The sequence below is a fragment of the Eubalaena glacialis genome, unplaced genomic scaffold (genome assembly GCF_028564815.1).
Source record: "Eubalaena glacialis isolate mEubGla1 unplaced genomic scaffold, mEubGla1.1.hap2.+ XY scaffold_353, whole genome shotgun sequence".
NCBI classification, from domain to species: domain Eukaryota; kingdom Metazoa; phylum Chordata; class Mammalia; order Artiodactyla; family Balaenidae; genus Eubalaena; species Eubalaena glacialis.
In genome coordinates this window covers 217,222-244,728 of record NW_026871306.1, presented here as the reverse complement: position 1 = coordinate 244,728, position 27,507 = coordinate 217,222, and the positions used below count along the sequence as shown (strand labels likewise).

The following is a 27,507-nucleotide window of genomic DNA, read 5'->3' as shown; positions in this document are numbered from 1 at the left end:
GTAGAGAGGCAGAAGAAAGGCTTCCCTGACCGGGAATCGAACCCGGGCCGCGGCGGTGAGAGCGCCGAATCCTAACCACTAGACCACCAGGGAGCGTCAGGCTCTACCACTGCTCCTGCTGGACCCATAGCACCCGCTCGGCGCCACCTTGGCGCCAAGACCCGGCCTTTCCAAGTCCAGCCACGCGCCGCCCCTGGCAATCCACGTGTCCTACCGTCCTTCCTGCTTGCAGCGCCCTCAGAACACTGCGCGCCTGCTTCTCGCACACACAAGAAAAGCCGCTGGGGCCAGCTAGCTCCCTGCTCCCAGCTCTCCCTCACAGGCCCCCGGCCGGCCGGCCGCCCGTGGAGCTCGGTAAAAGGTCAGCCCGCTGCGTTGGCCGGGAATCGAACCCGGGTCAACTGCTTGGAAGGCAGCTATGCTCACCACTATACCACCAACGCTGCACAGCCCGGGCCGCCCCGAGACGCCGGCACCGGGCTCGCCCGAGCGCACTCTCGTCGCCGCCGCCTTCTCCTCCTCCTCCTCCTCCTCCTCCTCCTCCTCCTTCTCTTCCTCCTCCTACTCCCCTTTCTCTTCCTCGTCCTCCTCCTCGTCCTCCTCCTCCTCCTCCTCCTCAGCCGCCGCCGCCGCCGCAGCCGCCGCTTGGAGCAGCCCTGCCCCGACGCCCCGCCGGCCGGCAGCTCTGTGACGTCACAGGCGCCACCAAGGCTCCCCGGCGCCCCACCCGCGCCAGCCCTACGAAGCTGCCCTCGGCCACCGGCCCGACCGCCTCAGGGGGGCGCTCTCGCTGCCTTGCTGCTCCAGGGCCCTCCGCTCCACGCCGCGGCCCGCCCCCGCCCCCGGGGCACGCGTCTTCCAGCCCCCGGCTCGCCAAAGCCCTTCTCCACCGGGCGCTGGGCCAGGCCACTCCCCGCACCGACAGGGGGACGGCACTCATCCGCCTCCCACCCGTCCCGGCAGCTGTGCACCTATGCCGCTGTGCATAGCTGCGCAGCTGTGCGTCGCGACGCAAGGAGCCCCCTGAGACAGCCACTTGGGGCGGGCCGCAATGTCATCGGGCGCTTGTGGGGTCCAGAGGAGGCCGTCGCTCGGCCCTGGCGACTGAGCGCCCGGCGAGGAGGAAGGGCTGGGTGGCTGGAGGGGGGCGAGGGTGGGCAGGCTGGGCACGCGCTGGCGCCCTGCGCCTCGCTGGAGGGCGGAGGGCGGAGGGAGGAGAAGAAGGGCCCTTGGGAGCCAGGCGGCAGGACAGAGAGCGGCGCCAGCCACCAAAAGAGGGCGTGTTGCCTCCCCGTCGGGGAATCGAACCCCGGTCTCCCGCGTGACAGGCGGGGATACTCACCACTATACTAACGAGGACGGCGGCCACCGCCCCCGCGCCCGGCCGCTCTCGGGCTGCCTGCCGACGCCTCCCCCTGCCCTCCGGCCCCCTGCCCACCACGGGCGCCCGGCTCGTGCCCGACCCGACCCGACCCAACGCCACACCAACCGCGTCCTCCAAAGCAGCAGCCCCCGACCCCGACAGGGACCCGGACCCGCGTGGCCCTGAAAACTCCGAGTGCGCGCTGCCTACTGCCTCCGACGCGGGGATCGCGCCGGGTGGAGGGGGCCCGAGACGGAAAGCAAGGCTGCGAGGAGGGGGTGGGCGCGCGCCGGGCCATGGCCGGCGAGGAGACGCGCGGGTGGGGGTCGGCGGCAGGGGCTGGCCCGACGCGGCCCGGCTGCGTCCGGGGCCAGGGGTGGGCGAGGGCGCCACCGCGGCGCAGCCAGGCGCGTCGTCTGGCCGTGCTCCCCGTCGGCCGCCGCGCGCCCGTTCTGTCGCTCACCCAGACGGCCGCGCGCCTGGCGCGGAGCACCGCGCCCCGCCAAGGGCACCGGGGTTCGCGTCGCGTCGGGTCCCAGCCAGCCCAGCGGCCACGCGCACGCCCAGGCCCGCCGTCAGGATGGCCGAGCGGTCTAAGGCGCTGCGTTCAGGTCGCAGTCTCCCCTGGAGGCGTGGGTTCGAATCCCACTCCTGACAAGCCAGCCTTTTGGCCCGCCCGACAAACGCACCCGGCCCTATGGCAGCGCTTTACTGCCTTCCAGTCCGTTCGCGCCCTGCACTCTTGCGGCCTCTCCAAACTCCGGCCCGGACATCCACGCCTCTCAGACGCGGGACCTTCTCAGCCACGGCCGCGGGCCTGGCAGAAACGGCGCACTAGGAACCCTCCGGCGACTGGCTTTCCGGACAAACGCCCTCCCCAGGGGCCAGCTCCTAAGCCCCCTCCTACCTGCACCCCCACCAGAAAAACCTTCAGTCCTTCGCAGCCCATCTTTCCTCACCTGCTTGCGGCTGCTGCTGCTGCTGCTGGTTTTCCTGCCTGCCTGCCTGCCTGCCTGCCTGCCTGCCTGCCTGCCTGCCTTCGTCCCTCCCTCCCACTCCCACTCCCACGCTCCACCCCGCCCCCACCGCCACACGCAGAACGGCCGCGTGTGGAAAGCCCGTCCACGCCTGGCCCGCCCTCCGACTTCGGCCCGGTGAACAGCGGACTCGCTCTCACAGCCTTTCTTCCACTTCCGCCACCAGCAGCTCTCCCTCTTTCCAACATCCTGTCCTTCCCGCCAGCCCCAACGGCCCGCCTGCCCATTCCATTCCCTCCACAGCCACACCGTCTTGCCGGCCTGTGGTGCGTGCCCTCGGTGCTTTTTCGCCTTGGGACCTTGGCCGGACCACACCTGCCTACCTGCCTGCCTGCCTGCCTGCCTGCCTGCCTGCCTGCCGGGCCGCGTGCAGCCCAGCCTCCTGCTGGCCAGCCAACAGGGGGCCCTCCCTGCACGGGGCCTGGCGCAGGAGTCGCTCCCGGGAACGGTGCTCCAGTGAGTAGTGAGCGGAAGCCCTGGATGCCCTGTCACCCACCACAGACGTCCGGCCCCCAGCCCGGGCCACCCACCTCGGCGCCACAGCGCAAGTCCCTCGGGGAAGCCGCTGCTCCGGCCGGACCCAACCACACCCTGGCGCGCTCCCTCCCTCACCGGGCTGTCCGCGAGCCAGCAGCCAGTCTGCCCAAGTGCTTCTCCTCACAACCAACGCAGCAGAGCGGGACCCCGCGGGAGAGGGGTGGGCCAGAGCGCAGAAGCGAGGCTCAGACACCTTTGGTCTTGTGGCCTGAGCGCCGCTCGGCGACGGCGGCGGCGGCGGCGGCGGCGGCGGCGGCGGTGCCCGGTGTCCATCTCCCACGCTCGCGGTCCCTGCACAGCCCCGAGCTCCGATCCCTGCCCCCGCCCGCCCTCGCACGCCCCGCACCAGCAAGAAAGCCAGCCGCCAGAGGGGCTGTGCGTCGGGGCCGGGCGGCTGCTGAGAGGAACGTCGGCGCTCAGCCGCAGCGGCCACGCCTCGCCTGCCCTGACTGGGATTCGGGCGCGGGCCAGGCCGCTTCGGCTCCTGGCTTCCTCTGGCGACACCGACAGTCTCGCGGCGGCCGTGGACGGCAGAGAAAGCGCGGGACGGGCCGAGCACGCCTGCGTCCCTCCGTCCCTCGTCCCTCGGTGCTTCCGACCGCCTCGCGCCCTGGGGTCGCCAGCGTGCCCGGAGCCTCTCATTCAGGTGGCCCGTCGGCCTCCTGCTCAAATGGAGCACATGCCCACGGGGCGAGCAGTGACCAGGGTCCGGCGGTTGGCGGCGAGCGCCGCTGGGGCAGCGCCGGGCGCCGGCGGCCATCGGTGCATGGGTGGTTCAGTGGTAGAATTCTCGCCTGCCACGCGGGAGGCCCGGGTTCGATTCCCGGCCCATGCAGCCGCAGCGTCCCCTTTTGGTTCCCGCAGCCCCACAGCGGAGCTGGGCTTCCCCGCTGCCACACTCAAGGCACCGGTCCTGCAACAGCTCGCTCACCACCGCACCTTCCGGCCCCTGTCCTTCCCACGCAGACGCCCCCACCCCACACACACCCGGGAGCCACGCCTCCAGGACCTGACACCTTGCGGGCTCAGCCACTCTTACGCCCAGACCCCTTCCTTGTCCTTGCTCTCGTCCTTACCCCGACCCCGCTTGTGTCACGCTTCTCGCTGTAAGGAACACCCCACACTGGCACCCGCACAGCCCAACCTCTTCACCTTTCGCCACGTTTCCAAGCTCTCTGCCTCACTCTGCCCGCACTGCGAAAGTTATACTATGTTTGCACAACCAGGAGCAAGGAAGTTGCCACCTCTGGGAGTGATACATCCCATTTTCCTGGAGAGTCCCCAAAGCGTCCACTTGCACGAGGAGTTCAAAAAGAAGTCCACACTATCATCGCAGACTGCACTCTAGATTCATGTTCTGACCCTCGACAGAAATACGTTTCCAACACCGGCCCGCTCCTCCACCACTACTGCCACCACCACCATCAGCACGACAAACACCACCCCCTCCCCTGAACCTCTGCTCCCACCAACAGCGTCAGCCCTCGGGACAGCACCACCGGCACCACCACCTCAGCCTCCACCCTACTCCCACAGACACCCCCATCCCACCCCCTATCTCCCCACTTTTCCCCCGATCCTTTCCAAATCCTACGTTGTCAAGGATCCTGCCCTTGCCTCTGTCCCGTTGCCCTCCTTTTTTCCCCCTTCGTCTTCGTCTCCTTTTCGTAGCAGTACGGTTGATTTACAATACTGGGTTACTTTCAGGTGTACAGCCAAGTGATTCAGTTATATGTCCTTTTCCAGGTTATTTTCCATTATACGTTATCACGACATATGAATACAGTTCCCTGTGCTGTACGGCAAATCCTTGTTGCTTCTGTGCTTTATGTATAGTATTTCCCCTCTGTTAATCGCAGCTCCGGATTCTTCCCTGCCCTACACTTTCCCCTTGGGTAACGAACAGTGTGTTTTCCATGTCTGTGAGTCCGTTTCTCTTTGGCACATACATCCGTTTGTAGTACGGTTTAGATTCCACATATCTTTGTGCTTCTCTGCCTGACTTACGTCGCTAAGTGGAGTATACTCTAGGTCCATCCTTATCGGTGCAAATGGCAATATCTCACTCTTTTGTATGGCTGAGTAATATTCCACAGTACATACGTACCACGTCTTCCTGTGCCAGCCATCGGTTGATGGGCACTTGGGTTTTGTCCATGTCTTGGCTGTGGCCCGTAGTGCTGCTGTGAACGTGGGGGTGCATGGATCTCTGCAAATGACAGTTTCTCTCCTTTGCCGATGTGTACCCACGATGGGGAGGGCTGGATCATATGGGAGCTCGTATTCCACCTATTTATTTAGTGTGTTGTTTTTATTTATGCATTTAATATTTACTTATTCATTTACTTATAAGAACTAGTAGCTGTAATTTTGGAAGAAAAGTTGATTAACGATATTGAGTTAGTTTCAGGTGCACAGCAAAGCGGATACTGTCTTCCATGTCTAATATTGTTTCAGATTGCTTTCCATTACAGTTTACTACAGGATATTGAATATCATTCCCGGTGTTATTCTGGAAATCCTTGTTGCTTATGTCTTTTATATGAAGTACGGTGTATCTGTTCATCGCAGCTCCTAATTTATGCCTCCACCCCTCCCGTTCTCCTCGGGGAACCATCAGTGTGTTTCCTATGTCTGTGAGTCTGTTTCTCTTTTGCACATACCTTCTTTTCTATTATGTTTTAGATTCCACGTATGTTTGTGCTTCTCTGTCAGACTTACTTCGCTAAGTGTAATGTTCTCTAGGACCATCCTTATTGTGGCAAATGGCAATATTTCGTTTTCTGAAATGGCTGAGTAATATTCCACAGTACATATATACCGCATCTTTTCCTGTCAGCCAACTGTTGACGGGCACATGGGTTTTTTCTATGTCTTGGCTGCGGCACACAGTGCTGCTGCAAACACGGGGGTGCGTGGATCTCTTCAAACAACAGTTTTTCTCTTTGGCGGATGTGTACCCACGACGGGGATTGCTGGATCATCTGATGGCTCATGTTTCTCCTGTTTATTTTGGTCGTTGTTTTTATTTATTTACTTACTTACTTACTTATAAGTACTAGTACTCGTGGTTTAAGAAGAAGAGTTGATTAACAATATTGAGTTAGTTTCAGGTGTACAGCAAGGGGGATACTGTTTTCCATGTCTAATATTGTTTCAGATTGATTTCCACTACAGGTTATTGCAGGATATTGACTATCACTCCCTGCGTTATTCTGGAAATCCTTGTTGCTTATCTCCTTTATATGAAGTACTGTGTATCTGTTCATCGAGCTCCTAATTTATCCCTCCACCCCTCCTTTTTACCTCGGGTAACCATCACTGTGTCTTCTAGGTCTGTGAGTCTGTTTCTGTTTTGCACATAGATTCATTGGTAGTACTTTTTAGATTCCACATATCTTTGTGCTTCTCTGTCGGACCTACTTCACTAAGTGTAATATTCTCTGGGAGCATTCTTGTTGCGGCAAATGGCAATATTTCATTCTTTTTTATTAATGGCTGAGTAATATCCCATAGTACATATATACCACCTCTTCTTGTACTAGCCACCCGTTGACGGGCACTTGGGTTTTTTCCCGTGTCTTGGCTACTGCAAATAGTGCCGCTGTGAACGTGGAGGTGCTTGTGCCTTTTTGCACTCTTGTTTCGTCATTGCCGGGTACGTACCCAGGAGTGGGATTGCTGGATCATAGGGGACCTCTCCTTTGGCCTCTTTCAACCTCAACCCCTCCTCCCCCCACCCCCGCCGCCACACACACCTGAGACCGGATGGTTTCTCCCGATGAGAGGTGATGTATATGTCTCTGGGGCAGTAGAATGCCCCCACCCCATTCGGACCCCGCCTAGCCCCTGAGGCGCGCTCCGTTTCTGCTCTTCTCTTGCCTGCCTCCTACCCACCGCCCCCAGTCCCAACCCACTGGTTAGCCTGACCACCTTGCCGCACAGCACACCAGTCTGGCGCGCTCACCCGCCACCCCACCGCGAAGGGGTCCTCTCCCACCGTCTTCCTCGCCCCACAGCCCACTCACACACCCCGCCCTTCCCCCCAGCCTGCCGGCTCGGACCCCTCTCCCCGCCACCTTCCCCTTGTATCCCAGGCCCGACTGTCACATGTCCTGCCCGGAAGTCTCACTTCCGCCAGTGCTCCTCAGACGCACTCCTACTCCAGGCCCACCCCGGCCCCTGATCTGACCCACCCGTACACACGTGCCGGGCCAGGTGCTGCCACCACCCCCAAGCTTCTGCTGAGCCCCTGCCTGAGTGGCCAGCCGCTCTCCCGGGCCAGGTCCCCGCCAGCCCAACACCTCCCGCTCCTGCCCGCGCTCCACCCAGACACCCCAGGCCCTTCCTCGCACCTCCCAGCACGCGGCCCACCGCCGCCCTCTCTCCATGGGGTCCTTCTGCTCCGTTCCCTAACCCGCGTGGGGTGGCCACCGACCGCGGCCACAAACACCTTCATCCCACACTGTCAGCCACCCCCACGGCACCGGCAAGGGCGTTCAGGAAACCTGCTGCGGTGGTGCGAAGCACCCGTCTGCCCACCGGTGCTCCTTTCCACAGGGGATCCGGCTTTGTTAGAAGGCACCGCGTGTGACACCGCCGTCGCCGTCGGCGCTGCCGCCGCTGTCGCCGTGGGGGAAAAGCAGTGCTGATGGAGAGTCCAGACACAGGCGGGGGCGTTTGCTCGTGGCCACGGCCACGGCGGCGAGAGGCGCGGCCCCGGCCACTCGTGTTTGGGGCTGAGGCAAGCGTCCGAAAAGGAAGACACGGGACGTCGAAGGCCTCGAGTGGGCGCGCGCCAGTGCGGCCAAAAGGTTTGGCCGGGGAGGGAGGGTGGAGGTTGCCTGGCAGGGCTTGGGCTGGAGGTGCAGGGCACCGGGCGGCTCTTGTCGGGGCGCCGAGGCCGCGGAGCAAGCGTGGCCTAAAAGTGGGATGTGGACGGTGGGAGGTAGAGAGGCAGAAGAAAGGCTTCCCTGACCGGGAATCGAACCCGGGCCGCGGCGGTGAGAGCGCCGAATCCTAACCACTAGACCACCAGGGAGCGTCAGGCTCTACCACTGCTCCTGCTGGACCCATAGCACCCGCTCGGCGCCACCTTGGCGCCAAGACCCGGCCTTTCCAAGTCCAGCCACGCGCCGCCCCTGGCAATCCACGTGTCCTACCGTCCTTCCTGCTTGCAGCGCCCTCAGAACACTGCGCGCCTGCTTCTCGCACACACAAGAAAAGCCGCTGGGGCCAGCTAGCTCCCTGCTCCCAGCTCTCCCTCACAGGCCCCCGGCCGGCCGGCCGCCCGTGGAGCTCGGTAAAAGGTCAGCCCGCTGCGTTGGCCGGGAATCGAACCCGGGTCAACTGCTTGGAAGGCAGCTATGCTCACCACTATACCACCAACGCTGCACAGCCCGGGCCGCCCCGAGACGCCGGCACCGGGCTCGCCCGAGCGCACTCTCGTCGCCGCCGCCTTCTCCTCCTCCTCCTCCTCCTCCTCCTCCTCCTCCTCCTTCTCTTCCTCCTCCTACTCCCCTTTCTCTTCCTCGTCCTCCTCCTCGTCCTCCTCCTCCTCCTCCTCCTCAGCCGCCGCCGCCGCCGCAGCCGCCGCTTGGAGCAGCCCTGCCCCGACGCCCCGCCGGCCGGCAGCTCTGTGACGTCACAGGCGCCACCAAGGCTCCCCGGCGCCCCACCCGCGCCAGCCCTACGAAGCTGCCCTCGGCCACCGGCCCGACCGCCTCAGGGGGGCGCTCTCGCTGCCTTGCTGCTCCAGGGCCCTCCGCTCCACGCCGCGGCCCGCCCCCGCCCCCGGGGCACGCGTCTTCCAGCCCCCGGCTCGCCAAAGCCCTTCTCCACCGGGCGCTGGGCCAGGCCACTCCCCGCACCGACAGGGGGACGGCACTCATCCGCCTCCCACCCGTCCCGGCAGCTGTGCACCTATGCCGCTGTGCATAGCTGCGCAGCTGTGCGTCGCGACGCAAGGAGCCCCCTGAGACAGCCACTTGGGGCGGGCCGCAATGTCATCGGGCGCTTGTGGGGTCCAGAGGAGGCCGTCGCTCGGCCCTGGCGACTGAGCGCCCGGCGAGGAGGAAGGGCTGGGTGGCTGGAGGGGGGCGAGGGTGGGCAGGCTGGGCACGCGCTGGCGCCCTGCGCCTCGCTGGAGGGCGGAGGGCGGAGGGAGGAGAAGAAGGGCCCTTGGGAGCCAGGCGGCAGGACAGAGAGCGGCGCCAGCCACCAAAAGAGGGCGTGTTGCCTCCCCGTCGGGGAATCGAACCCCGGTCTCCCGCGTGACAGGCGGGGATACTCACCACTATACTAACGAGGACGGCGGCCACCGCCCCCGCGCCCGGCCGCTCTCGGGCTGCCTGCCGACGCCTCCCCCTGCCCTCCGGCCCCCTGCCCACCACGGGCGCCCGGCTCGTGCCCGACCCGACCCGACCCAACGCCACACCAACCGCGTCCTCCAAAGCAGCAGCCCCCGACCCCGACAGGGACCCGGACCCGCGTGGCCCTGAAAACTCCGAGTGCGCGCTGCCTACTGCCTCCGACGCGGGGATCGCGCCGGGTGGAGGGGGCCCGAGACGGAAAGCAAGGCTGCGAGGAGGGGGTGGGCGCGCGCCGGGCCATGGCCGGCGAGGAGACGCGCGGGTGGGGGTCGGCGGCAGGGGCTGGCCCGACGCGGCCCGGCTGCGTCCGGGGCCAGGGGTGGGCGAGGGCGCCACCGCGGCGCAGCCAGGCGCGTCGTCTGGCCGTGCTCCCCGTCGGCCGCCGCGCGCCCGTTCTGTCGCTCACCCGGACGGCCGCGCGCCTGGCGCGGAGCACCGCGCCCCGCCAAGGGCACCGGGGTTCGCGTCGCGTCGGGTCCCAGCCAGCCCAGCGGCCACGCGCACGCCCAGGCCCGCCGTCAGGATGGCCGAGCGGTCTAAGGCGCTGCGTTCAGGTCGCAGTCTCCCCTGGAGGCGTGGGTTCGAATCCCACTCCTGACAAGCCAGCCTTTTGGCCCGCCCGACAAACGCACCCGGCCCTATGGCAGCGCTTTACTGCCTTCCAGTCCGTTCGCGCCCTGCACTCTTGCGGCCTCTCCAAACTCCGGCCCGGACATCCACGCCTCTCAGACGCGGGACCTTCTCAGCCACGGCCGCGGGCCTGGCAGAAACGGCGCACTAGGAACCCTCCGGCGACTGGCTTTCCGGACAAACGCCCTCCCCAGGGGCCAGCTCCTAAGCCCCCTCCTACCTGCACCCCCACCAGAAAAACCTTCAGTCCTTCGCAGCCCATCTTTCCTCACCTGCTTGCGGCTGCTGCTGCTGCTGCTGGTTTTCCTGCCTGCCTGCCTGCCTGCCTGCCTGCCTGCCTGCCTTCGTCCCTCCCTCCCACTCCCACTCCCACGCTCCACCCCGCCCCCACCGCCACACGCAGAACGGCCGCGTGTGGAAAGCCCGTCCACGCCTGGCCCGCCCTCCGACTTCGGCCCGGTGAACAGCGGACTCGCTCTCACAGCCTTTCTTCCACTTCCGCCACCAGCAGCTCTCCCTCTTTCCAACATCCTGTCCTTCCCGCCAGCCCCAACGGCCCGCCTGCCCATTCCATTCCCTCCACAGCCACACCGTCTTGCCGGCCTGTGGTGCGTGCCCTCGGTGCTTTTTCGCCTTGGGACCTTGGCCGGACCACACCTGCCTACCTGCCTGCCTGCCTGCCTGCCTGCCTGCCTGCCTGCCGGGCCGCGTGCAGCCCAGCCTCCTGCTGGCCAGCCAACAGGGGGCCCTCCCTGCACGGGGCCTGGCGCAGGAGTCGCTCCCGGGAACGGTGCTCCAGTGAGTAGTGAGCGGAAGCCCTGGATGCCCTGTCACCCACCACAGACGTCCGGCCCCCAGCCCGGGCCACCCACCTCGGCGCCACAGCGCAAGTCCCTCGGGGAAGCCGCTGCTCCGGCCGGACCCAACCACACCCTGGCGCGCTCCCTCCCTCACCGGGCTGTCCGCGAGCCAGCAGCCAGTCTGCCCAAGTGCTTCTCCTCACAACCAACGCAGCAGAGCGGGACCCCGCGGGAGAGGGGTGGGCCAGAGCGCAGAAGCGAGGCTCAGACACCTTTGGTCTTGTGGCCTGAGCGCCGCTCGGCGACGGCGGCGGCGGCGGCGGCGGCGGCGGCGGCGGTGCCCGGTGTCCATCTCCCACGCTCGCGGTCCCTGCACAGCCCCGAGCTCCGATCCCTGCCCCCGCCCGCCCTCGCACGCCCCGCACCAGCAAGAAAGCCAGCCGCCAGAGGGGCTGTGCGTCGGGGCCGGGCGGCTGCTGAGAGGAACGTCGGCGCTCAGCCGCAGCGGCCACGCCTCGCCTGCCCTGACTGGGATTCGGGCGCGGGCCAGGCCGCTTCGGCTCCTGGCTTCCTCTGGCGACACCGACAGTCTCGCGGCGGCCGTGGACGGCAGAGAAAGCGCGGGACGGGCCGAGCACGCCTGCGTCCCTCCGTCCCTCGTCCCTCGGTGCTTCCGACCGCCTCGCGCCCTGGGGTCGCCAGCGTGCCCGGAGCCTCTCATTCAGGTGGCCCGTCGGCCTCCTGCTCAAATGGAGCACATGCCCACGGGGCGAGCAGTGACCAGGGTCCGGCGGTTGGCGGCGAGCGCCGCTGGGGCAGCGCCGGGCGCCGGCGGCCATCGGTGCATGGGTGGTTCAGTGGTAGAATTCTCGCCTGCCACGCGGGAGGCCCGGGTTCGATTCCCGGCCCATGCAGCCGCAGCGTCCCCTTTTGGTTCCCGCAGCCCCACAGCGGAGCTGGGCTTCCCCGCTGCCACACTCAAGGCACCGGTCCTGCAACAGCTCGCTCACCACCGCACCTTCCGGCCCCTGTCCTTCCCACGCAGACGCCCCCACCCCACACACACCCGGGAGCCACGCCTCCAGGACCTGACACCTTGCGGGCTCAGCCACTCTTACGCCCAGACCCCTTCCTTGTCCTTGCTCTCGTCCTTACCCCGACCCCGCTTGTGTCACGCTTCTCGCTGTAAGGAACACCCCACACTGGCACCCGCACAGCCCAACCTCTTCACCTTTCGCCACGTTTCCAAGCTCTCTGCCTCACTCTGCCCGCACTGCGAAAGTTATACTATGTTTGCACAACCAGGAGCAAGGAAGTTGCCACCTCTGGGAGTGATACATCCCATTTTCCTGGAGAGTCCCCAAAGCGTCCACTTGCACGAGGAGTTCAAAAAGAAGTCCACACTATCATCGCAGACTGCACTCTAGATTCATGTTCTGACCCTCGACAGAAATACGTTTCCAACACCGGCCCGCTCCTCCACCACTACTGCCACCACCACCATCAGCACGACAAACACCACCCCCTCCCCTGAACCTCTGCTCCCACCAACAGCGTCAGCCCTCGGGACAGCACCACCGGCACCACCACCTCAGCCTCCACCCTACTCCCACAGACACCCCCATCCCACCCCCTATCTCCCCACTTTTCCCCCGATCCTTTCCAAATCCTACGTTGTCAAGGATCCTGCCCTTGCCTCTGTCCCGTTGCCCTCCTTTTTTCCCCCTTCGTCTTCGTCTCCTTTTCGTAGCAGTACGGTTGATTTACAATACTGGGTTACTTTCAGGTGTACAGCCAAGTGATTCAGTTATATGTCCTTTTCCAGGTTATTTTCCATTATACGTTATCACGACATATGAATACAGTTCCCTGTGCTGTACGGCAAATCCTTGTTGCTTCTGTGCTTTATGTATAGTATTTCCCCTCTGTTAATCGCAGCTCCGGATTCTTCCCTGCCCTACACTTTCCCCTTGGGTAACGAACAGTGTGTTTTCCATGTCTGTGAGTCCGTTGCTCTTTGGCACATACATCCGTTTGTAGTACGGTTTAGATTCCACATATCTTTGTGCTTCTCTGCCTGACTTACGTCGCTAAGTGGAGTATACTCTAGGTCCATCCTTATCGGTGCAAATGGCAATATCTCACTCTTTTGTATGGCTGAGTAATATTCCACAGTACATACGTACCACGTCTTCCTGTGCCAGCCATCGGTTGATGGGCACTTGGGTTTTGTCCATGTCTTGGCTGTGGCCCGTAGTGCTGCTGTGAACGTGGGGGTGCATGGATCTCTGCAAATGACAGTTTCTCTCCTTTGCCGATGTGTACCCACGATGGGGAGGGCTGGATCATATGGGAGCTCGTATTCCACCTATTTATTTAGTGTGTTGTTTTTATTTATGCATTTAATATTTACTTATTCATTTACTTATAAGAACTAGTAGCTGTAATTTTGGAAGAAAAGTTGATTAACGATATTGAGTTAGTTTCAGGTGCACAGCAAAGCGGATACTGTCTTCCATGTCTAATATTGTTTCAGATTGCTTTCCATTACAGTTTACTACAGGATATTGAATATCATTCCCGGTGTTATTCTGGAAATCCTTGTTGCTTATGTCTTTTATATGAAGTACGGTGTATCTGTTCATCGCAGCTCCTAATTTATGCCTCCACCCCTCCCGTTCTCCTCGGGGAACCATCAGTGTGTTTCCTATGTCTGTGAGTCTGTTTCTCTTTTGCACATACCTTCTTTTCTATTATGTTTTAGATTCCACGTATGTTTGTGCTTCTCTGTCAGACTTACTTCGCTAAGTGTAATGTTCTCTAGGACCATCCTTATTGTGGCAAATGGCAATATTTCGTTTTCTGAAATGGCTGAGTAATATTCCACAGTACATATATACCGCATCTTTTCCTGTCAGCCAACTGTTGACGGGCACATGGGTTTTTTCTATGTCTTGGCTGCGGCACACAGTGCTGCTGCAAACACGGGGGTGCGTGGATCTCTTCAAACAACAGTTTTTCTCTTTGGCGGATGTGTACCCACGACGGGGATTGCTGGATCATCTGATGGCTCATGTTTCTCCTGTTTATTTTGGTCGTTGTTTTTATTTATTTACTTACTTACTTACTTATAAGTACTAGTACTCGTGGTTTAAGAAGAAGAGTTGATTAACAATATTGAGTTAGTTTCAGGTGTACAGCAAGGGGGATACTGTTTTCCATGTCTAATATTGTTTCAGATTGATTTCCACTACAGGTTATTGCAGGATATTGACTATCACTCCCTGCGTTATTCTGGAAATCCTTGTTGCTTATCTCCTTTATATGAAGTACTGTGTATCTGTTCATCGAGCTCCTAATTTATCCCTCCACCCCTCCTTTTTACCTCGGGTAACCATCACTGTGTCTTCTAGGTCTGTGAGTCTGTTTCTGTTTTGCACATAGATTCATTGGTAGTACTTTTTAGATTCCACATATCTTTGTGCTTCTCTGTCGGACCTACTTCACTAAGTGTAATATTCTCTGGGAGCATTCTTGTTGCGGCAAATGGCAATATTTCATTCTTTTTTATTAATGGCTGAGTAATATCCCATAGTACATATATACCACCTCTTCTTGTACTAGCCACCCGTTGACGGGCACTTGGGTTTTTTCCCGTGTCTTGGCTACTGCAAATAGTGCCGCTGTGAACGTGGAGGTGCTTGTGCCTTTTTGCACTCTTGTTTCGTCATTGCCGGGTACGTACCCAGGAGTGGGATTGCTGGATCATAGGGGACCTCTCCTTTGGCCTCTTTCAACCTCAACCCCTCCTCCCCCCACCCCCGCCGCCACACACACCTGAGACCGGATGGTTTCTCCCGATGAGAGGTGATGTATATGTCTCTGGGGCAGTAGAATGCCCCCACCCCATTCGGACCCCGCCTAGCCCCTGAGGCGCGCTCCGTTTCTGCTCTTCTCTTGCCTGCCTCCTACCCACCGCCCCCAGTCCCAACCCACTGGTTAGCCTGACCACCTTGCCGCACAGCACACCAGTCTGGCGCGCTCACCCGCCACCCCACCGCGAAGGGGTCCTCTCCCACCGTCTTCCTCGCCCCACAGCCCACTCACACACCCCGCCCTTCCCCCCAGCCTGCCGGCTCGGACCCCTCTCCCCGCCACCTTCCCCTTGTATCCCAGGCCCGACTGTCACATGTCCTGCCCGGAAGTCTCACTTCCGCCAGTGCTCCTCAGACGCACTCCTACTCCAGGCCCACCCCGGCCCCTGATCTGACCCACCCGTACACACGTGCCGGGCCAGGTGCTGCCACCACCCCCAAGCTTCTGCTGAGCCCCTGCCTGAGTGGCCAGCCGCTCTCCCGGGCCAGGTCCCCGCCAGCCCAACACCTCCCGCTCCTGCCCGCGCTCCACCCAGACACCCCAGGCCCTTCCTCGCACCTCCCAGCACGCGGCCCACCGCCGCCCTCTCTCCATGGGGTCCTTCTGCTCCGTTCCCTAACCCGCGTGGGGTGGCCACCGACCGCGGCCACAAACACCTTCATCCCACACTGTCAGCCACCCCCACGGCACCGGCAAGGGCGTTCAGGAAACCTGCTGCGGTGGTGCGAAGCACCCGTCTGCCCACCGGTGCTCCTTTCCACAGGGGATCCGGCTTTGTTAGAAGGCACCGCGTGTGACACCGCCGTCGCCGTCGGCGCTGCCGCCGCTGTCGCCGTGGGGGAAAAGCAGTGCTGATGGAGAGTCCAGACACAGGCGGGGGCGTTTGCTCGTGGCCACGGCCACGGCGGCGAGAGGCGCGGCCCCGGCCACTCGTGTTTGGGGCTGAGGCAAGCGTCCGAAAAGGAAGACACGGGACGTCGAAGGCCTCGAGTGGGCGCGCGCCAGTGCGGCCAAAAGGTTTGGCCGGGGAGGGAGGGTGGAGGTTGCCTGGCAGGGCTTGGGCTGGAGGTGCAGGGCACCGGGCGGCTCTTGTCGGGGCGCCGAGGCCGCGGAGCAAGCGTGGCCTAAAAGTGGGATGTGGACGGTGGGAGGTAGAGAGGCAGAAGAAAGGCTTCCCTGACCGGGAATCGAACCCGGGCCGCGGCGGTGAGAGCGCCGAATCCTAACCACTAGACCACCAGGGAGCGTCAGGCTCTACCACTGCTCCTGCTGGACCCATAGCACCCGCTCGGCGCCACCTTGGCGCCAAGACCCGGCCTTTCCAAGTCCAGCCACGCGCCGCCCCTGGCAATCCACGTGTCCTACCGTCCTTCCTGCTTGCAGCGCCCTCAGAACACTGCGCGCCTGCTTCTCGCACACACAAGAAAAGCCGCTGGGGCCAGCTAGCTCCCTGCTCCCAGCTCTCCCTCACAGGCCCCCGGCCGGCCGGCCGCCCGTGGAGCTCGGTAAAAGGTCAGCCCGCTGCGTTGGCCGGGAATCGAACCCGGGTCAACTGCTTGGAAGGCAGCTATGCTCACCACTATACCACCAACGCTGCACAGCCCGGGCCGCCCCGAGACGCCGGCACCGGGCTCGCCCGAGCGCACTCTCGTCGCCGCCGCCTTCTCCTCCTCCTCCTCCTCCTCCTCCTCCTCCTCCTCCTTCTCTTCCTCCTCCTACTCCCCTTTCTCTTCCTCGTCCTCCTCCTCGTCCTCCTCCTCCTCCTCCTCCTCAGCCGCCGCCGCCGCCGCAGCCGCCGCTTGGAGCAGCCCTGCCCCGACGCCCCGCCGGCCGGCAGCTCTGTGACGTCACAGGCGCCACCAAGGCTCCCCGGCGCCCCACCCGCGCCAGCCCTACGAAGCTGCCCTCGGCCACCGGCCCGACCGCCTCAGGGGGGCGCTCTCGCTGCCTTGCTGCTCCAGGGCCCTCCGCTCCACGCCGCGGCCCGCCCCCGCCCCCGGGGCACGCGTCTTCCAGCCCCCGGCTCGCCAAAGCCCTTCTCCACCGGGCGCTGGGCCAGGCCACTCCCCGCACCGACAGGGGGACGGCACTCATCCGCCTCCCACCCGTCCCGGCAGCTGTGCACCTATGCCGCTGTGCATAGCTGCGCAGCTGTGCGTCGCGACGCAAGGAGCCCCCTGAGACAGCCACTTGGGGCGGGCCGCAATGTCATCGGGCGCTTGTGGGGTCCAGAGGAGGCCGTCGCTCGGCCCTGGCGACTGAGCGCCCGGCGAGGAGGAAGGGCTGGGTGGCTGGAGGGGGGCGAGGGTGGGCAGGCTGGGCACGCGCTGGCGCCCTGCGCCTCGCTGGAGGGCGGAGGGCGGAGGGAGGAGAAGAAGGGCCCTTGGGAGCCAGGCGGCAGGACAGAGAGCGGCGCCAGCCACCAAAAGAGGGCGTGTTGCCTCCCCGTCGGGGAATCGAACCCCGGTCTCCCGCGTGACAGGCGGGGATACTCACCACTATACTAACGAGGACGGCGGCCACCGCCCCCGCGCCCGGCCGCTCTCGGGCTGCCTGCCGACGCCTCCCCCTGCCCTCCGGCCCCCTGCCCACCACGGGCGCCCGGCTCGTGCCCGACCCGACCCGACCCAACGCCACACCAACCGCGTCCTCCAAAGCAGCAGCCCCCGACCCCGACAGGGACCCGGACCCGCGTGGCCCTGAAAACTCCGAGTGCGCGCTGCCTACTGCCTCCGACGCGGGGATCGCGCCGGGTGGAGGGGGCCCGAGACGGAAAGCAAGGCTGCGAGGAGGGGGTGGGCGCGCGCCGGGCCATGGCCGGCGAGGAGACGCGCGGGTGGGGGTCGGCGGCAGGGGCTGGCCCGACGCGGCCCGGCTGCGTCCGGGGCCAGGGGTGGGCGAGGGCGCCACCGCGGCGCAGCCAGGCGCGTCGTCTGGCCGTGCTCCCCGTCGGCCGCCGCGCGCCCGTTCTGTCGCTCACCCAGACGGCCGCGCGCCTGGCGCGGAGCACCGCGCCCCGCCAAGGGCACCGGGGTTCGCGTCGCGTCGGGTCCCAGCCAGCCCAGCGGCCACGCGCACGCCCAGGCCCGCCGTCAGGATGGCCGAGCGGTCTAAGGCGCTGCGTTCAGGTCGCAGTCTCCCCTGGAGGCGTGGGTTCGAATCCCACTCCTGACAAGCCAGCCTTTTGGCCCGCCCGACAAACGCACCCGGCCCTATGGCAGCGCTTTACTGCCTTCCAGTCCGTTCGCGCCCTGCACTCTTGCGGCCTCTCCAAACTCCGGCCCGGACATCCACGCCTCTCAGACGCGGGACCTTCTCAGCCACGGCCGCGGGCCTGGCAGAAACGGCGCACTAGGAACCCTCCGGCGACTGGCTTTCCGGACAAACGCCCTCCCCAGGGGCCAGCTCCTAAGCCCCCTCCTACCTGCACCCCCACCAGAAAAACCTTCAGTCCTTCGCAGCCCATCTTTCCTCACCTGCTTGCGGCTGCTGCTGCTGCTGCTGGTTTTCCTGCCTGCCTGCCTGCCTGCCTGCCTGCCTGCCTGCCTGCCTGCCTTCGTCCCTCCCTCCCACTCCCACTCCCACGCTCCACCCCGCCCCCACCGCCACACGCAGAACGGCCGCGTGTGGAAAGCCCGTCCACGCCTGGCCCGCCCTCCGACTTCGGCCCGGTGAACAGCGGACTCGCTCTCACAGCCTTTCTTCCACTTCCGCCACCAGCAGCTCTCCCTCTTTCCAACATCCTGTCCTTCCCGCCAGCCCCAACGGCCCGCCTGCCCATTCCATTCCCTCCACAGCCACACCGTCTTGCCGGCCTGTGGTGCGTGCCCTCGGTGCTTTTTCGCCTTGGGACCTTGGCCGGACCACACCTGCCTACCTGCCTGCCTGCCTGCCTGCCTGCCTGCCTGCCTGCCGGGCCGCGTGCAGCCCAGCCTCCTGCTGGCCAGCCAACAGGGGGCCCTCCCTGCACGGGGCCTGGCGCAGGAGTCGCTCCCGGGAACGGTGCTCCAGTGAGTAGTGAGCGGAAGCCCTGGATGCCCTGTCACCCACCACAGACGTCCGGCCCCCAGCCCGGGCCACCCACCTCGGCGCCACAGCGCAAGTCCCTCGGGGAAGCCGCTGCTCCGGCCGGACCCAACCACACCCTGGCGCGCTCCCTCCCTCACCGGGCTGTCCGCGAGCCAGCAGCCAGTCTGCCCAAGTGCTTCTCCTCACAACCAACGCAGCAGAGCGGGACCCCGCGGGAGAGGGGTGGGCCAGAGCGCAGAAGCGAGGCTCAGACACCTTTGGTCTTGTGGCCTGAGCGCCGCTCGGCGACGGCGGCGGCGGCGGCGGCGGCGGCGGCGGCGGTGCCCGGTGTCCATCTCCCACGCTCGCGGTCCCTGCACAGCCCCGAGCTCCGATCCCTGCCCCCGCCCGCCCTCGCACGCCCCGCACCAGCAAGAAAGCCAGCCGCCAGAGGGGCTGTGCGTCGGGGCCGGGCGGCTGCTGAGAGGAACGTCGGCGCTCAGCCGCAGCGGCCACGCCTCGCCTGCCCTGACTGGGATTCGGGCGCGGGCCAGGCCGCTTCGGCTCCTGGCTTCCTCTGGCGACACCGACAGTCTCGCGGCGGCCGTGGACGGCAGAGAAAGCGCGGGACGGGCCGAGCACGCCTGCGTCCCTCCGTCCCTCGTCCCTCGGTGCTTCCGACCGCCTCGCGCCCTGGGGTCGCCAGCGTGCCCGGAGCCTCTCATTCAGGTGGCCCGTCGGCCTCCTGCTCAAATGGAGCACATGCCCACGGGGCGAGCAGTGACCAGGGTCCGGCGGTTGGCGGCGAGCGCCGCTGGGGCAGCGCCGGGCGCCGGCGGCCATCGGTGCATGGGTGGTTCAGTGGTAGAATTCTCGCCTGCCACGCGGGAGGCCCGGGTTCGATTCCCGGCCCATGCAGCCGCAGCGTCCCCTTTTGGTTCCCGCAGCCCCACAGCGGAGCTGGGCTTCCCCGCTGCCACACTCAAGGCACCGGTCCTGCAACAGCTCGCTCACCACCGCACCTTCCGGCCCCTGTCCTTCCCACGCAGACGCCCCCACCCCACACACACCCGGGAGCCACGCCTCCAGGACCTGACACCTTGCGGGCTCAGCCACTCTTACGCCCAGACCCCTTCCTTGTCCTTGCTCTCGTCCTTACCCCGACCCCGCTTGTGTCACGCTTCTCGCTGTAAGGAACACCCCACACTGGCACCCGCACAGCCCAACCTCTTCACCTTTCGCCACGTTTCCAAGCTCTCTGCCTCACTCTGCCCGCACTGCGAAAGTTATACTATGTTTGCACAACCAGGAGCAAGGAAGTTGCCACCTCTGGGAGTGATACATCCCATTTTCCTGGAGAGTCCCCAAAGCGTCCACTTGCACGAGGAGTTCAAAAAGAAGTCCACACTATCATCGCAGACTGCACTCTAGATTCATGTTCTGACCCTCGACAGAAATACGTTTCCAACACCGGCCCGCTCCTCCACCACTACTGCCACCACCACCATCAGCACGACAAACACCACCCCCTCCCCTGAACCTCTGCTCCCACCAACAGCGTCAGCCCTCGGGACAGCACCACCGGCACCACCACCTCAGCCTCCACCCTACTCCCACAGACACCCCCATCCCACCCCCTATCTCCCCACTTTTCCCCCGATCCTTTCCAAATCCTACGTTGTCAAGGATCCTGCCCTTGCCTCTGTCCCGTTGCCCTCCTTTTTTCCCCCTTCGTCTTCGTCTCCTTTTCGTAGCAGTACGGTTGATTTACAATACTGGGTTACTTTCAGGTGTACAGCCAAGTGATTCAGTTATATGTCCTTTTCCAGGTTATTTTCCATTATACGTTATCACGACATATGAATACAGTTCCCTGTGCTGTACGGCAAATCCTTGTTGCTTCTGTGCTTTATGTATAGTATTTCCCCTCTGTTAATCGCAGCTCCGGATTCTTCCCTGCCCTACACTTTCCCCTTGGGTAACGAACAGTGTGTTTTCCATGTCTGTGAGTCCGTTGCTCTTTGGCACATACATCCGTTTGTAGTACGGTTTAGATTCCACATATCTTTGTGCTTCTCTGCCTGACTTACGTCGCTAAGTGGAGTATACTCTAGGTCCATCCTTATCGGTGCAAATGGCAATATCTCACTCTTTTGTATGGCTGAGTAATATTCCACAGTACATACGTACCACGTCTTCCTGTGCCAGCCATCGGTTGATGGGCACTTGGGTTTTGTCCATGTCTTGGCTGTGGCCCGTAGTGCTGCTGTGAACGTGGGGGTGCATGGATCTCTGCAAATGACAGTTTCTCTCCTTTGCCGATGTGTACCCACGATGGGGAGGGCTGGATCATATGGGAGCTCGTATTCCACCTATTTATTTAGTGTGTTGTTTTTATTTATGCATTTAATATTTACTTATTCATTTACTTATAAGAACTAGTAGCTGTAATTTTGGAAGAAAAGTTGATTAACGATATTGAGTTAGTTTCAGGTGCACAGCAAAGCGGATACTGTCTTCCATGTCTAATATTGTTTCAGATTGCTTTCCATTACAGTTTACTACAGGATATTGAATATCATTCCCGGTGTTATTCTGGAAATCCTTGTTGCTTATGTCTTTTATATGAAGTACGGTGTATCTGTTCATCGCAGCTCCTAATTTATGCCTCCACCCCTCCCGTTCTCCTCGGGGAACCATCAGTGTGTTTCCTATGTCTGTGAGTCTGTTTCTCTTTTGCACATACCTTCTTTTCTATTATGTTTTAGATTCCACGTATGTTTGTGCTTCTCTGTCAGACTTACTTCGCTAAGTGTAATGTTCTCTAGGACCATCCTTATTGTGGCAAATGGCAATATTTCGTTTTCTGAAATGGCTGAGTAATATTCCACAGTACATATATACCGCATCTTTTCCTGTCAGCCAACTGTTGACGGGCACATGGGTTTTTTCTATGTCTTGGCTGCGGCACACAGTGCTGCTGCAAACACGGGGGTGCGTGGATCTCTTCAAACAACAGTTTTTCTCTTTGGCGGATGTGTACCCACGACGGGGATTGCTGGATCATCTGATGGCTCATGTTTCTCCTGTTTATTTTGGTCGTTGTTTTTATTTATTTACTTACTTACTTACTTATAAGTACTAGTACTCGTGGTTTAAGAAGAAGAGTTGATTAACAATATTGAGTTAGTTTCAGGTGTACAGCAAGGGGGATACTGTTTTCCATGTCTAATATTGTTTCAGATTGATTTCCACTACAGGTTATTGCAGGATATTGACTATCACTCCCTGCGTTATTCTGGAAATCCTTGTTGCTTATCTCCTTTATATGAAGTACTGTGTATCTGTTCATCGAGCTCCTAATTTATCCCTCCACCCCTCCTTTTTACCTCGGGTAACCATCACTGTGTCTTCTAGGTCTGTGAGTCTGTTTCTGTTTTGCACATAGATTCATTGGTAGTACTTTTTAGATTCCACATATCTTTGTGCTTCTCTGTCGGACCTACTTCACTAAGTGTAATATTCTCTGGGAGCATTCTTGTTGCGGCAAATGGCAATATTTCATTCTTTTTTATTAATGGCTGAGTAATATCCCATAGTACATATATACCACCTCTTCTTGTACTAGCCACCCGTTGACGGGCACTTGGGTTTTTTCCCGTGTCTTGGCTACTGCAAATAGTGCCGCTGTGAACGTGGAGGTGCTTGTGCCTTTTTGCACTCTTGTTTCGTCATTGCCGGGTACGTACCCAGGAGTGGGATTGCTGGATCATAGGGGACCTCTCCTTTGGCCTCTTTCAACCTCAACCCCTCCTCCCCCCACCCCCGCCGCCACACACACCTGAGACCGGATGGTTTCTCCCGATGAGAGGTGATGTATATGTCTCTGGGGCAGTAGAATGCCCCCACCCCATTCGGACCCCGCCTAGCCCCTGAGGCGCGCTCCGTTTCTGCTCTTCTCTTGCCTGCCTCCTACCCACCGCCCCCAGTCCCAACCCACTGGTTAGCCTGACCACCTTGCCGCACAGCACACCAGTCTGGCGCGCTCACCCGCCACCCCACCGCGAAGGGGTCCTCTCCCACCGTCTTCCTCGCCCCACAGCCCACTCACACACCCCGCCCTTCCCCCCAGCCTGCCGGCTCGGACCCCTCTCCCCGCCACCTTCCCCTTGTATCCCAGGCCCGACTGTCACATGTCCTGCCCGGAAGTCTCACTTCCGCCAGTGCTCCTCAGACGCACTCCTACTCCAGGCCCACCCCGGCCCCTGATCTGACCCACCCGTACACACGTGCCGGGCCAGGTGCTGCCACCACCCCCAAGCTTCTGCTGAGCCCCTGCCTGAGTGGCCAGCCGCTCTCCCGGGCCAGGTCCCCGCCAGCCCAACACCTCCCGCTCCTGCCCGCGCTCCACCCAGACACCCCAGGCCCTTCCTCGCACCTCCCAGCACGCGGCCCACCGCCGCCCTCTCTCCATGGGGTCCTTCTGCTCCGTTCCCTAACCCGCGTGGGGTGGCCACCGACCGCGGCCACAAACACCTTCATCCCACACTGTCAGCCACCCCCACGGCACCGGCAAGGGCGTTCAGGAAACCTGCTGCGGTGGTGCGAAGCACCCGTCTGCCCACCGGTGCTCCTTTCCACAGGGGATCCGGCTTTGTTAGAAGGCACCGCGTGTGACACCGCCGTCGCCGTCGGCGCTGCCGCCGCTGTCGCCGTGGGGGAAAAGCAGTGCTGATGGAGAGTCCAGACACAGGCGGGGGCGTTTGCTCGTGGCCACGGCCACGGCGGCGAGAGGCGCGGCCCCGGCCACTCGTGTTTGGGGCTGAGGCAAGCGTCCGAAAAGGAAGACACGGGACGTCGAAGGCCTCGAGTGGGCGCGCGCCAGTGCGGCCAAAAGGTTTGGCCGGGGAGGGAGGGTGGAGGTTGCCTGGCAGGGCTTGGGCTGGAGGTGCAGGGCACCGGGCGGCTCTTGTCGGGGCGCCGAGGCCGCGGAGCAAGCGTGGCCTAAAAGTGGGATGTGGACGGTGGGAGGTAGAGAGGCAGAAGAAAGGCTTCCCTGACCGGGAATCGAACCCGGGCCGCGGCGGTGAGAGCGCCGAATCCTAACCACTAGACCACCAGGGAGCGTCAGGCTCTACCACTGCTCCTGCTGGACCCATAGCACCCGCTCGGCGCCACCTTGGCGCCAAGACCCGGCCTTTCCAAGTCCAGCCACGCGCCGCCCCTGGCAATCCACGTGTCCTACCGTCCTTCCTGCTTGCAGCGCCCTCAGAACACTGCGCGCCTGCTTCTCGCACACACAAGAAAAGCCGCTGGGGCCAGCTAGCTCCCTGCTCCCAGCTCTCCCTCACAGGCCCCCGGCCGGCCGGCCGCCCGTGGAGCTCGGTAAAAGGTCAGCCCGCTGCGTTGGCCGGGAATCGAACCCGGGTCAACTGCTTGGAAGGCAGCTATGCTCACCACTATACCACCAACGCTGCACAGCCCGGGCCGCCCCGAGACGCCGGCACCGGGCTCGCCCGAGCGCACTCTCGTCGCCGCCGCCTTCTCCTCCTCCTCCTCCTCCTCCTCCTCCTCCTCCTTCTCTTCCTCCTCCTACTCCCCTTTCTCTTCCTCGTCCTCCTCCTCGTCCTCCTCCTCCTCCTCCTCCTCAGCCGCCGCCGCCGCCGCAGCCGCCGCTTGGAGCAGCCCTGCCCCGACGCCCCGCCGGCCGGCAGCTCTGTGACGTCACAGGCGCCACCAAGGCTCCCCGGCGCCCCACCCGCGCCAGCCCTACGAAGCTGCCCTCGGCCACCGGCCCGACCGCCTCAGGGGGGCGCTCTCGCTGCCTTGCTGCTCCAGGGCCCTCCGCTCCACGCCGCGGCCCGCCCCCGCCCCCGGGGCACGCGTCTTCCAGCCCCCGGCTCGCCAAAGCCCTTCTCCACCGGGCGCTGGGCCAGGCCACTCCCCGCACCGACAGGGGGACGGCACTCATCCGCCTCCCACCCGTCCCGGCAGCTGTGCACCTATGCCGCTGTGCATAGCTGCGCAGCTGTGCGTCGCGACGCAAGGAGCCCCCTGAGACAGCCACTTGGGGCGGGCCGCAATGTCATCGGGCGCTTGTGGGGTCCAGAGGAGGCCGTCGCTCGGCCCTGGCGACTGAGCGCCCGGCGAGGAGGAAGGGCTGGGTGGCTGGAGGGGGGCGAGGGTGGGCAGGCTGGGCACGCGCTGGCGCCCTGCGCCTCGCTGGAGGGCGGAGGGCGGAGGGAGGAGAAGAAGGGCCCTTGGGAGCCAGGCGGCAGGACAGAGAGCGGCGCCAGCCACCAAAAGAGGGCGTGTTGCCTCCCCGTCGGGGAATCGAACCCCGGTCTCCCGCGTGACAGGCGGGGATACTCACCACTATACTAACGAGGACGGCGGCCACCGCCCCCGCGCCCGGCCGCTCTCGGGCTGCCTGCCGACGCCTCCCCCTGCCCTCCGGCCCCCTGCCCACCACGGGCGCCCGGCTCGTGCCCGACCCGACCCGACCCAACGCCACACCAACCGCGTCCTCCAAAGCAGCAGCCCCCGACCCCGACAGGGACCCGGACCCGCGTGGCCCTGAAAACTCCGAGTGCGCGCTGCCTACTGCCTCCGACGCGGGGATCGCGCCGGGTGGAGGGGGCCCGAGACGGAAAGCAAGGCTGCGAGGAGGGGGTGGGCGCGCGCCGGGCCATGGCCGGCGAGGAGACGCGCGGGTGGGGGTCGGCGGCAGGGGCTGGCCCGACGCGGCCCGGCTGCGTCCGGGGCCAGGGGTGGGCGAGGGCGCCACCGCGGCGCAGCCAGGCGCGTCGTCTGGCCGTGCTCCCCGTCGGCCGCCGCGCGCCCGTTCTGTCGCTCACCCAGACGGCCGCGCGCCTGGCGCGGAGCACCGCGCCCCGCCAAGGGCACCGGGGTTCGCGTCGCGTCGGGTCCCAGCCAGCCCAGCGGCCACGCGCACGCCCAGGCCCGCCGTCAGGATGGCCGAGCGGTCTAAGGCGCTGCGTTCAGGTCGCAGTCTCCCCTGGAGGCGTGGGTTCGAATCCCACTCCTGACAAGCCAGCCTTTTGGCCCGCCCGACAAACGCACCCGGCCCTATGGCAGCGCTTTACTGCCTTCCAGTCCGTTCGCGCCCTGCACTCTTGCGGCCTCTCCAAACTCCGGCCCGGACATCCACGCCTCTCAGACGCGGGACCTTCTCAGCCACGGCCGCGGGCCTGGCAGAAACGGCGCACTAGGAACCCTCCGGCGACTGGCTTTCCGGACAAACGCCCTCCCCAGGGGCCAGCTCCTAAGCCCCCTCCTACCTGCACCCCCACCAGAAAAACCTTCAGTCCTTCGCAGCCCATCTTTCCTCACCTGCTTGCGGCTGCTGCTGCTGCTGCTGGTTTTCCTGCCTGCCTGCCTGCCTGCCTGCCTGCCTGCCTGCCTGCCTTCGTCCCTCCCTCCCACTCCCACTCCCACGCTCCACCCCGCCCCCACCGCCACACGCAGAACGGCCGCGTGTGGAAAGCCCGTCCACGCCTGGCCCGCCCTCCGACTTCGGCCCGGTGAACAGCGGACTCGCTCTCACAGCCTTTCTTCCACTTCCGCCACCAGCAGCTCTCCCTCTTTCCAACATCCTGTCCTTCCCGCCAGCCCCAACGGCCCGCCTGCCCATTCCATTCCCTCCACAGCCACACCGTCTTGCCGGCCTGTGGTGCGTGCCCTCGGTGCTTTTTCGCCTTGGGACCTTGGCCGGACCACACCTGCCTACCTGCCTGCCTGCCTGCCTGCCTGCCTGCCTGCCTGCCGGGCCGCGTGCAGCCCAGCCTCCTGCTGGCCAGCCAACAGGGGGCCCTCCCTGCACGGGGCCTGGCGCAGGAGTCGCTCCCGGGAACGGTGCTCCAGTGAGTAGTGAGCGGAAGCCCTGGATGCCCTGTCACCCACCACAGACGTCCGGCCCCCAGCCCGGGCCACCCACCTCGGCGCCACAGCGCAAGTCCCTCGGGGAAGCCGCTGCTCCGGCCGGACCCAACCACACCCTGGCGCGCTCCCTCCCTCACCGGGCTGTCCGCGAGCCAGCAGCCAGTCTGCCCAAGTGCTTCTCCTCACAACCAACGCAGCAGAGCGGGACCCCGCGGGAGAGGGGTGGGCCAGAGCGCAGAAGCGAGGCTCAGACACCTTTGGTCTTGTGGCCTGAGCGCCGCTCGGCGACGGCGGCGGCGGCGGCGGCGGCGGCGGCGGCGGTGCCCGGTGTCCATCTCCCACGCTCGCGGTCCCTGCACAGCCCCGAGCTCCGATCCCTGCCCCCGCCCGCCCTCGCACGCCCCGCACCAGCAAGAAAGCCAGCCGCCAGAGGGGCTGTGCGTCGGGGCCGGGCGGCTGCTGAGAGGAACGTCGGCGCTCAGCCGCAGCGGCCACGCCTCGCCTGCCCTGACTGGGATTCGGGCGCGGGCCAGGCCGCTTCGGCTCCTGGCTTCCTCTGGCGACACCCGACAGTCTCGCGGCGGCCGTGGACGGCAGAGAAAGCGCGGGACGGGCCGAGCACGCCTGCGTCCCTCCGTCCCTCGTCCCTCGGTGCTTCCGACCGCCTCGCGCCCTGGGGTCGCCAGCGTGCCCGGAGCCTCTCATTCAGGTGGCCCGTCGGCCTCCTGCTCAAATGGAGCACATGCCCACGGGGCGAGCAGTGACCAGGGTCCGGCGGTTGGCGGCGAGCGCCGCTGGGGCAGCGCCGGGCGCCGGCGGCCATCGGTGCATGGGTGGTTCAGTGGTAGAATTCTCGCCTGCCACGCGGGAGGCCCGGGTTCGATTCCCGGCCCATGCAGCCGCAGCGTCCCCTTTTGGTTCCCGCAGCCCCACAGCGGAGCTGGGCTTCCCCGCTGCCACACTCAAGGCACCGGTCCTGCAAC

At 63.9% G+C, this 27,507-nt stretch overlaps 20 non-coding genes across 20 annotated transcripts; 8 read left to right on the top strand and 12 right to left on the bottom strand.

Moving 5' to 3' along the window:
• Window positions 1–21: 21 nt before the first annotated feature.
• Window positions 22–93, bottom strand: TRNAE-CUC (transfer RNA glutamic acid (anticodon CUC)). The gene has a single exon. It is a non-coding gene; the product is annotated as a tRNA-Glu (tRNA).
• A 278-nt stretch (window positions 94–371) lies between these two features.
• Window positions 372–443, bottom strand: TRNAG-UCC (transfer RNA glycine (anticodon UCC)). Its single transcript has one exon. It is a non-coding gene; the product is annotated as a tRNA-Gly (tRNA).
• An 844-nt stretch (window positions 444–1,287) lies between these two features.
• On the bottom strand, window positions 1,288–1,359 carry TRNAD-GUC (transfer RNA aspartic acid (anticodon GUC)). Its single transcript has one exon. It is a non-coding gene; the product is annotated as a tRNA-Asp (tRNA).
• A 578-nt stretch (window positions 1,360–1,937) lies between these two features.
• On the top strand, window positions 1,938–2,020 carry TRNAL-CAG (transfer RNA leucine (anticodon CAG)). Its single transcript has one exon. It is a non-coding gene; the product is annotated as a tRNA-Leu (tRNA).
• Window positions 2,021–3,701: 1,681 nt separating this feature from the next.
• TRNAG-GCC (transfer RNA glycine (anticodon GCC)) lies at window positions 3,702–3,772 on the top strand. The gene has a single exon. It is a non-coding gene; the product is annotated as a tRNA-Gly (tRNA).
• Window positions 3,773–7,906: 4,134 nt separating this feature from the next.
• On the bottom strand, window positions 7,907–7,978 carry TRNAE-CUC (transfer RNA glutamic acid (anticodon CUC)). The gene has a single exon. It is a non-coding gene; the product is annotated as a tRNA-Glu (tRNA).
• Window positions 7,979–8,256: 278 nt separating this feature from the next.
• Window positions 8,257–8,328, bottom strand: TRNAG-UCC (transfer RNA glycine (anticodon UCC)). The gene has a single exon. It is a non-coding gene; the product is annotated as a tRNA-Gly (tRNA).
• An 847-nt stretch (window positions 8,329–9,175) lies between these two features.
• On the bottom strand, window positions 9,176–9,247 carry TRNAD-GUC (transfer RNA aspartic acid (anticodon GUC)). Its single transcript has one exon. It is a non-coding gene; the product is annotated as a tRNA-Asp (tRNA).
• Window positions 9,248–9,825: 578 nt separating this feature from the next.
• Window positions 9,826–9,908, top strand: TRNAL-CAG (transfer RNA leucine (anticodon CAG)). Its single transcript has one exon. It is a non-coding gene; the product is annotated as a tRNA-Leu (tRNA).
• Window positions 9,909–11,581: 1,673 nt separating this feature from the next.
• Window positions 11,582–11,652, top strand: TRNAG-GCC (transfer RNA glycine (anticodon GCC)). Its single transcript has one exon. It is a non-coding gene; the product is annotated as a tRNA-Gly (tRNA).
• A 4,134-nt stretch (window positions 11,653–15,786) lies between these two features.
• Window positions 15,787–15,858, bottom strand: TRNAE-CUC (transfer RNA glutamic acid (anticodon CUC)). Its single transcript has one exon. It is a non-coding gene; the product is annotated as a tRNA-Glu (tRNA).
• Window positions 15,859–16,136: 278 nt separating this feature from the next.
• Window positions 16,137–16,208, bottom strand: TRNAG-UCC (transfer RNA glycine (anticodon UCC)). Its single transcript has one exon. It is a non-coding gene; the product is annotated as a tRNA-Gly (tRNA).
• An 847-nt stretch (window positions 16,209–17,055) lies between these two features.
• TRNAD-GUC (transfer RNA aspartic acid (anticodon GUC)) lies at window positions 17,056–17,127 on the bottom strand. The gene has a single exon. It is a non-coding gene; the product is annotated as a tRNA-Asp (tRNA).
• Window positions 17,128–17,705: 578 nt separating this feature from the next.
• Window positions 17,706–17,788, top strand: TRNAL-CAG (transfer RNA leucine (anticodon CAG)). Its single transcript has one exon. It is a non-coding gene; the product is annotated as a tRNA-Leu (tRNA).
• A 1,681-nt stretch (window positions 17,789–19,469) lies between these two features.
• Window positions 19,470–19,540, top strand: TRNAG-GCC (transfer RNA glycine (anticodon GCC)). The gene has a single exon. It is a non-coding gene; the product is annotated as a tRNA-Gly (tRNA).
• Window positions 19,541–23,674: 4,134 nt separating this feature from the next.
• TRNAE-CUC (transfer RNA glutamic acid (anticodon CUC)) lies at window positions 23,675–23,746 on the bottom strand. The gene has a single exon. It is a non-coding gene; the product is annotated as a tRNA-Glu (tRNA).
• Window positions 23,747–24,024: 278 nt separating this feature from the next.
• On the bottom strand, window positions 24,025–24,096 carry TRNAG-UCC (transfer RNA glycine (anticodon UCC)). Its single transcript has one exon. It is a non-coding gene; the product is annotated as a tRNA-Gly (tRNA).
• Window positions 24,097–24,940: 844 nt separating this feature from the next.
• On the bottom strand, window positions 24,941–25,012 carry TRNAD-GUC (transfer RNA aspartic acid (anticodon GUC)). The gene has a single exon. It is a non-coding gene; the product is annotated as a tRNA-Asp (tRNA).
• A 578-nt stretch (window positions 25,013–25,590) lies between these two features.
• Window positions 25,591–25,673, top strand: TRNAL-CAG (transfer RNA leucine (anticodon CAG)). The gene has a single exon. It is a non-coding gene; the product is annotated as a tRNA-Leu (tRNA).
• A 1,678-nt stretch (window positions 25,674–27,351) lies between these two features.
• TRNAG-GCC (transfer RNA glycine (anticodon GCC)) lies at window positions 27,352–27,422 on the top strand. The gene has a single exon. It is a non-coding gene; the product is annotated as a tRNA-Gly (tRNA).
• The last annotated feature ends 85 nt before the right edge of the window (window positions 27,423–27,507 follow it).